Genomic DNA, 9,777 nt, shown 5'->3' with positions numbered 1-9,777 from the left:
GGCTTACCCTTCCTTCAGTCTCTGCTCCATAGTTAATCTCCGCAACTCCTCCCGTGGGTATTTGATTGGAGTCTTTAAATGACAATGAAATAAGAAGAAACATCTGGATGAAAGTGTGAATGAAGAGTTGGGTTCAAATCGAGTTGTGCCTTCAGTGGGTCGGTAGACAGCTGGCGACAGCTATTCTATACTCACAAACTTAGCACTCAGAAAAGCCTGGGGTCCAAATGAGAAAGGCTTGTTTACAAGTCCAGACCAGAAGACCCAAGCAACAATGAACTCCCAGAGTCCACAGTCAGGAAACAATGAAACCACCCAAGAAAACAATTTCAGTCCATGTTTTCTTCTAAAGAAATACCCACAGTAAAGGGGAGAAGAGGAATCTTGCTCCAGAGTAGCAAAGCAGCTGGTCCGTGACCTTCTGTTTTGTTTAAGTCTATCGGGGCTGATCACGGAGGCAAATCTTCCTTACATTTCATTTTCTAAGTGCTTTACAAGCACTGTATTAGCTAATTAACGGTGAGAACCTGATGTTTCTTGGAAAAGACTGCTGTTGGTACTTTTTTTTTTCTTTCAGCTTTTAGGTGAACATTTCTTTTTAAACGTTGAGATACAAAATGCATACAAGTGGATGATATTTAAGCATTTCAGACTAATGATTACAGCAAGCAGCTCATTCTGCTGGTACCTCTAGAGTTAGGCTGCAATTAATAAGGACATGAGCAAACCCACCTGAAGAGAGAAACAGTTCCACTCCAGCTCATAAATGCCCAGCTGTGAGAATCAGGGAGCTCTGCAGAGGATGAGCATCAGCAATCTGGAAGATGTCACTGTTGCCATGGTGGCCATATCCTCCAGAAGCATATGGTGGAAAGATGTCTATCCCCACCAGTAATGAGAATTCTAAAATTTTGCTTTCTTTAAGAAACACAGAACTAATATAAGAATATGGTGGGGTTTTTTTTCATTTTAATCCCAGGTGTGGGGATATGCAGCTGCTTCGGATTGTCCACAGCAGCTATGATTTGCCTCATGCTCTAACAGAGGCCCAGTTTTCCCAGCTGTGGAGTGTCTGCAGTTGTGTGACATTTGGAATTCTGGGATCTTTTCAGAGGTATATAAATGCTAGAACCCAGGTGGGGGTGGGGGTGGTTGCTGGTCATTTGGGGAGGTTAGTTGTGGTTTGTTAGTAGCCATGGCCAAAGGAGAAACAAAAGGAAAGAAATTCAATTCAGGGATTTCTCTGATTCCTCTTTCTCCTCTATCCTTGCTTCTCTCCTATCTAATGTTTTTTATGGGGTGAAATGGAGGGGCAGGATAAAGGATGGGATAAAGAACAGACAAAGTAACAAAAACCAGCCATAGCCACCTGCACAGAGCATCCTGTCATGGGTGCAAATAGAGACCTTTTTCCCTACCTCAAGCAGTTTGTAAATTAATTATAAACACTGATCAAAAGAATGTTGGGAGCTAGGGAGATGATTTAGTAGACAAGAGTGTTTGATGCCCCAGCATGAGAATTTGACTTTGAATCCCCAACACCCATGTTTTAAAAGAGCAGCACTAACCCTACCATTGGGAGTAGGAAGTAAAGACAGGAAGATCCCAGGAGCTTGCAGGCCAGCTACGTTAGCCAAAACAGTGGGTTGAGTTCAGCAATAAGACAGAGAGCAATAAAGGAAGATCTCAGAATTCAGCCCCTGATGTCTACATATGTTCTCACAGACACACACTCACGTGTTTGTAAAACACACACACACAGAAGAGGGAGAGAGAAAGAGAGAGAGGGGGGAGAGAGAGCAGAGAGAGAAAGAGAGAGAGAGAGAGAGAGAGAGAGAGAGAGAGAGAGAGAAAGAGAGAGAGAGAGGATTAAGGTACTCCCTTTGAACACAAACATCTAGGTAGGTGGTTTTGTGGGTAAAGGCACCTACTGCCATGCCTGAAGTCTAATCCCTGGGACCTCCATGGTAGGAGAAAACCAACCTTCACAAACTGTCTTTGACCTCCATAACTATGCTCTGTCCTGCATGAACCCACATACATACACACAAAATGAATCAAGAAATAAAGTATAACTTGAGGACAAATGAATTTGTGCAAACATCTATTAAAGGCACAATTATGAATAAGATTGAGGTGGTCAGGGACACTCTCTCCAACTAGCATAGACTGAGGCTTACAATGGCAAGGTCCCATAAGTAGGGATGACACATGTTTAGTATAAGGATGGTCATCTGTTTAATATAAGAGCTGGGTGATTATCAGGCATGTCTATGCATCTCCTTTCTGCTCATAAAACTCCTGTCTGTCAAGGCCAAGTTCAAATCCCCATTGCAGAGAAAAGCTTCATCAAATATAAAAGACAGCCTTGAGATGGGCTCTTCACACACTGCTGATTCAGTACACACTTAGGAGGGTTTTCTTTTTACCCTTGTAAACTGCCAATTCCTTATAGAAAGTGGAAATAATGTATCAATAGCTAGCTGTATAAGAAGAATCTGTATGTAGAGTGAGACTAGTTTTGTTCCTTGCTTTGTATCTTGTGCCTTTGATTTTTCTAAAAAGTTTTTTGTTATTATAATGCTAAGGTAGTGGCTACTGTTGAAATGTCAAGTTTGCCAACAACTTCCTCAGTTATTATAAACAAAGTACTACAATAAAAAATGCCAATGACTCACTGTATATATTAGATTTAGAGTCAAGTAGACCTGGCAGAAATCCTCACTATAGTGAGGTATGGCAGCACATGCCTTTGATCCTAGCATTGGAGAGGCAGACACCAGTGGGTGGGTCTTTGTGAGTTCGTACCCAGTCTAGTGCACATAGTGAGTTTCAGTGCAACCAGGGCTACACAGAAAGACCCTGTCTTAAAAACAAACAAAAGGAGAGAAAAGAAGGAAGGAAGGAAGGAAGGAAGGAAGGAAAGAAGGAAGGATGGAAGGAAAGAGAGGGGAGGAAGGAGGGAAGAAGGGAGTGAGGAAAGGGAGGAAGGAGAGAGGAAAGGAAAGGAAAAGGAAGGAAAGGAGAGGAGAGGAGAGGAGAGGCGAAGAGAAGAAAGGAAAGGAAAGAAAAGGAAAGGAAAGGAAAGGAAAGGAAAGGAAAGGAAAGGAAAGGAAAGGAAAGGAAAGGAAAGGAAAGGAAAAGAAAGGAAAGGAAAGGAAAGGGAAGGGAAGGGAAGGGAAGGGAAAGGAAAGACTTGGAATCGTTGTCATTTCTGGATTGTGGTGGTACACACCTATGACCCCAGCACTTGGGAGGCTGAAGCAAGAGGATCGTAAGTTTGAGGCCAACTCATCTCCAAAAACAAAGACTAAAAGGACTTTGCAATACTTAGTGAGCACAAGCCATGTATCAGCACCATTCCTCACTGAATTTCTCCTGCATCATTCATAATGTTTAGTATATACAAATACTAAATATTTATTCAGTGACATTTACTTCGTCTCACAAGTATACATCACATATGTACATGCATGCATAGGACAACATAGGAACTCAAATACTCTGTAATTTTCCTCCTCCAGCTGTATAGAAACAAGTTCTAGAAAAGCCTTTGAGATCTTGGTAAAACTAGCCCTTAAAAATAATGGGGTCATGTAGATGTTAATTAATTTAACTTTTCTGAAGTATACCCATTATGGGCTCAGCGTCTTCACAACTCAATGCTAGGGGATGTATCAAACCTGCCCTTACCCCATGACCTTAGCTTTAAGAAATGGGTACAGTGAGCCAGCAAGATGACTCAGTAGGTAAAAGCATTTGCAGCCAAACCAGACAACCTAAGCTTAATCCATGAGACCCACAGGACAGAAGGGGAAAATCTACTCCCAAAAGCTCTCCTCTGATCTCCACATGTATGCTGTTGCATACACATGTTCATACATGTAGATGTATAAACACACAAAATAAATGTTAAAAAAGGAAATACAGGTGCAGCAAGCTTTAGAAATCTTGGAATTCCCTTTATCTCAGGTTATTTATATCCAATTCCAACTTTTTACTTGTGTGTGTGAGTGTTTTGCCTGAATGTACGTCTATGCACCTCACAAATGTCTGAAGCACTTGTAGACCAGAAGAGAGTGTCAGATTCCCTGCTGCTAGAGTTAAAGGTGATCCCGAGCCACCATGTGGATTCTGGGCCATCACAGGCCTTCTGAAATAGCAGCAAGTGTTTCTAACTGCTGAACCATCTCTCCAGACCTGCTATTCCAATTTTAAGGAATATTCATTCTGATCTCTGATTCTGCACCCTTTAAAAAATTTATTCCAAATGTCACAATGGCAAACACAATGAACGTAGTAAATATTTTCCCAGAATAGCTCTCTTTTTCTCAGTCTGCCTCATCATCCTTTAATCAAAACGAGGCCTGAGCAAATATGCACAAATTCCAGTTTGCTCTATTCAGGCAAATGTGAAATCCCTCTTGACAATTCCTAACTTTTTTATTTATATTTATGATATTGTATTAGTTATATTTGTATACATATAGGAAAGAGCAAATTCAAAAAAATACATCAAGAATTCTCTTTGGAGAACTGTTCTCATAATAAGCAAAATTGTTAGCATCTATCACCTGTGATGTAATCATATAAAAGCCTCTTCTAGCTTTATCCCCATAAGGTACTTCTCTATATTCCATTATCATGACAAATGGAGAAGTGTTTGCACAACACTGAGCCATTACCGAATTCTCCAGGGAATACTGGAACAGCACCAATGGCTCCTGATACCTACAAATAAGTCAGCTTCATGTGCAACCGATGGTCTTCACTCACAGTATTTATTTCTGTGAAACAACCTACAACTAGATACAAGTATATCCTAAGATCATCACAAACATGGGTCCAGGAGTAAATAAGTCACCATGTGTAGGAAGAAATGGTGGTCAAATATTCATCTTAGGGAATGAATGTGTGACAGTTTGTCTCAGGTGACAAGAGTCATGTTAGTCTATCCTGCCATGTAGCAAACTCCAGAAGCAATTAGGATTTGGAGGTGAAGCTCAAATTTGTATTAGCCTACAATAAAATCTAATCATTCATTTTTTACTTTATTACCTCTGGTAAATACAAATGTTGACTACTTCACCTCTCAACCTTTGTCCTACTTTTTCCCACCCTCAGGTTATATATCATTCACTCTTTTCTGTGTGAGATTCTTAGCTCTTGGTGCAATAGAGTGGCATGCTTCTCTTGGTTACAAAGTACAAATTTTTGTGCTAAAACAAAACATTCTGTGCATTCTTTTAGAGAATTTTCTCTGGGTCTTCATTAGTTTTCATTTTCATAATTTAAGAAGGAATCCTTATCTTTCAGAAACTCTTTTCAGCCACTTGAAGGTTTTTATATCTTTCCTGGTGTCTCTTGTCTTTGCAAAACGTGTCATACCCAAATCTGCCACTTTGGTATAAGCATTATTTTGAGCTGATGACAGTTGAGAAGAAGTAGATACAAAAAAAGCTCCCAGGGACCCTCTACTTTGCAGCCCAAAAGCACAACAAAAGTTTGTTAATGTGTCACTCTGCATCCTTTAACACAGGAGGGCAACGTTTGGTCACCTAACGCAGTAGCTGATGTCACAGAAAGTAGTACAAATAAATGGTACCAAGTGGTCTTCATCCACTTAGTTTCCAAAATATTGGTCCTGCCATATCACCAGCCCTGGGACTCAGGACTTCCTTGTCTTATCACTGTTCTTTTTTAAGACTGCTACATAAACCAGAGTCTTGGGCAATCTCCATGAAAGCAGCTCGTTCTGTGCATACCTCAATCCTCATGCTAATGACTCTGTTTCTTGTCTTCTAATTTGTTTTTGGTTACATGAAATCCTAAAAACTACACATATTCTCCAAGACTTATATTCTCCATAATAGCCTTACAATAGCTAACATCTATGGGATATTTAACCTGTGCCATCCGTTATACCATAGGCAAGTGGTTTTAGGGCTAGGGGTGGCTTCCTGCACACATGTGAAGACCAGAGTTGAGATCTCCAGAAGTCACACAAATGCCAGGTGGGCATGGCAGCCCCTCTGTAATTATAATGATCAAACTGTGCAGACGAGGAAATTCCTGGAACAACTTGGCCAGCACGACGTCCACATCCATGATCTCAGTGCTGGTTTGAGAGAGTGCCTCTATTTATACAGTGAAGAGTACCTGAAGATACCTCCTCATGTCAGTCTTGAGCCACCACATGCTGACACATACACATAGACTCACACACACACAAACACATATACTCACATGTGGACCATACGCATATACACATGTAAAAAAATAGTTTTAAAAAATGTTTCAGATTATTAGCCAGAAAATTAAATTACCTCCTCCAAATGCTGAGAGAAAAACAATTGGAAGTAAACGAAGGTGTATCCGTTGCTAATCTTACCCTTTGGACCTTTCTGTGCTTGGTGTTTGCTTCATCATGCCTCTTAGTGGCTTACCAGCTTTTGAATGTAGCTTGAGCTCCAAGATAAATATCACTGGAGTACAAAAAAAAAAAACAAGTCATGTGTTAAAGGTATTGTAAGTAGGGCTCAGAAACACAACTGTATGGGCAAAGGTACCTGGGACTAACCCTGAAACCCTGAGTTCAATCCCTTAGACTCACGTGGTAAAAACAGAAAGTTGACTCCCCCTTGTTGACCTCTGATTTCCACAAGTGCTGTGGTACAAGACACACACACACACACACACACACACACACACACACACACACACGCAGGCACATTACAAATAATAATGTAAGAAGAAAATATATCTAACATACCTAGCCCTCCCATGCTATAGCTTAGCAATGTAGCTTCATGTAAAGTACCATCTGTTTATCCCATGATTATATGGCTGGCTGCAATTTTCTACTGATGGTACTCAGAGGTACAGGGGATATTGTGCTGTATGTCACTACCAGAAAGCAGGCAGATTCAAAACTTAAATTCTTGTTGCTTTGGCAACAATACATAAAATCCTAAATCAGACCATCACAACTCAGGAACTAGCTGATTACATATGGCACATATATAAACATGTATGTATACATAAATACTGGGAAAGAATACACATGAATATCTACATATACAGGATGGACACAGATGTATCCAAGTGCATGGAGAAACTGCTCTCCAGAGGGGTAACTGTTACCCACCATTAGAACAAAGGGCTGTGCCCTTGTTCTAGGATACAACACTATGAATAATTACAACCTAAGTTCTAGCCCATCCCTAATCAATAATACAGAAAGTATCTAATGGGGTAGTGCCCCATTAAAATTATGTCCAAGAGCTTCAATAGTTCACTTGGATTTCAAAGCCTGTTGCCCTGCTATTCATCCTCAACCCTTAGAATAGGAACCCTCTTTGTGCTGAAACCATAACTAGGCAGAAAAGCAAGGCCTCTGGCAATTCCTCTCATAGTGAGTACATGACAAAGAGACCCAAATGAAATAGAGTGTGACAGGGGTAGAGCAATTTAGAAGGTTTTAGGCAAGGAGAGAGTTTGGAAGTTAGGAATGATTCTCAGCTACTGCAATCCTGATTTAAAGACCACAGCTACTATGCTTTCCATAGGAAGGTACCCCAGAGTCTCTCTACCATGCCCCAGGTCATTCCCCTTCCTCCTCTCTTCCTGATGATCTATTGTAGCTCCTCCTCACATCCAGTCTTAGCATCTCCCTTTCCAACCTCTGACAATCCAAAGCAATACTTTCTAGTAAAAGGAGCCACACATCGCACTGTTTAACACCAGGGTTCTTTGTTTGTTTGTTTGTTTTGTTTGCCCCTGTGATTGTAACTATGCCAAACTCCAGCAGGAGGTATGGCACACTGAAGCATCAAGTATAAATGTAGCAGCTACTGTAAATCATCCTGCAAATTAGATAGGCTTTTCATGCACAGCTTACGTGCTTAAGCAGCACTGCCTTTGAGCCACGGAATATACATGTTTTCCTGTTCGAAAGTTTTCACAAACCTAGTTCTGATCTTACTCAAGCAGCAGGGGTGGAGAAAAGGGTTGACAAGTTTACCTGAAGATCAGTTTTTCCCAGCCAGAAAAGAAACAATAGGAAGAGTTCTGTTCATCGCTAAACTGACAGAGGGATTTTCTCTCCAGAGGTGACTGAAGGATCTCCAGAAGAGAGATGGGTGCAAAGTGATGCAGACTAAAGAGTATGTTAAAGGGGAAACACACAGCAAGAGCCCACAGTGGAACCAGGGATTAGAGACCACTGGGGTAAACACACAGACACAAGCCCAGAAACCCCACAAAGGGAGCACCTGTGATCACAGCTGAACCGCATCCTGTGGGAGCCGGGAATATTTAGGTCCAGGCAAGCTTCTGCTGCTGGGTACCCTACAGTGTAAAGTACATCCACTTCCAAAAATGCTTCATTACAAACCCTTTCCCAGAGCTGCTAAACAACCACTTCCCAATCTTCTCTGTCTTTGTTTTCAGAAGGCACCCTTGAAATGTGCCAATGAAAACATCTCTACTTACACTTCCACTAGCTCCTTGGGATTCTCCTATCATGTTAAATGTATTGCTCTATTCAATGCTAAAAGAATTGTATCCCTCCCTGGCTCTAGTCTTGCTATTTGGCTCAGGTTTGTCTCAAACTTGGAGTATTCCTGCATCTGTGATCCAAGTGCTGGGATTTTAGGAATGCAAAACTTCTTTATCCAGATTTCTTTAAATAAGGAAGTCTGCTTGAGTGGAGACAGAATTAAAATATCAATAGAATTTTCCTCTTCTCCCTTTTCCACTTTGCTCCAAGCCAAGAATTCTGACATCAATAGACCCTCTACCAGTTTCCACCCTTATGTTTTTCTTTTTTTTTTTCTTTTTTGTCTATTGCCAAAACCTCAACACAAAAAAATTACAGTTAATGAAAAGTTACTCAGCGCCTCCAATTATTTGTGGACTGACAAATCAGTAGTTGAATTTTAGGCAGAATGATTATGCAAAACACCAAGCACTTCCCAGTTTGCCAACAGCCCTTTGTTTGTTCCTAATAATTCCTTCAATAGAACCCCAACATTTCAACTCTTTCCATCCCCAAAATATCTTCACTACCTTCTCTACTTAGGAGCAAGGAACAAAGAGAATCTTTGGCAAAGTCATGAAATATAAAAATCATGAAATATAAAAATCAACAATTTTCTTTTCATATTCCACCAAGACCCACGTCGATGGTCTAATTTTCTGACACTCAGAATGTGACCATACTTGGAAATGGGTACTTTACAAGGGTAATCAAATTAAAATGAAGCCACAAGCAGCACAGGACCTAATCAATACAACTGTTGCCTTATAAAGAGTGGAAATTTGGAATCAGAGATTCAAATAGAAAGATGCTGCAATGAGAGTTAGGAAGAAGGCAGCCACCAAGAGAGAAGCCTGGAACAGACTCCACCACGACTCTCAGGCACAATTGACTTGACAACTTGCAGCCTCCAGAACTGTGGACCAACAGAACTAGATTTTAAGCCACCTAGTTCATGATACTTCTTTGTGCATATCCGAAGGGAATTTTTATTTTTTATTTCTTTACTTATATGCGAATTTCTCCATTCCCAGTTTCCCCTCCAAAAAACAAAAAAACAAACAAAAACAAACCCCTGTTGCCTCCCCCCTCCCCATGCCTGCCACCCCGCCCTCTCCCACTTTCTGGCCCTGGCATTCCCATACACTGGGGCACAGAACCTTCACGGGACCGAGGTCCTCTCCTCCTATTGATGATCGATTTTGCAATCCTCTATCATACACATGCTGCTTGAACAA

Source organism: Mastomys coucha, unplaced genomic scaffold (genome assembly GCF_008632895.1).
Source record: "Mastomys coucha isolate ucsf_1 unplaced genomic scaffold, UCSF_Mcou_1 pScaffold14, whole genome shotgun sequence".
Lineage (NCBI taxonomy): Eukaryota > Metazoa > Chordata > Mammalia > Rodentia > Muridae > Mastomys > Mastomys coucha.
The sequence above is the reverse complement of the archived record's forward strand: the minus strand, read 5'-3'. Positions refer to the sequence as shown.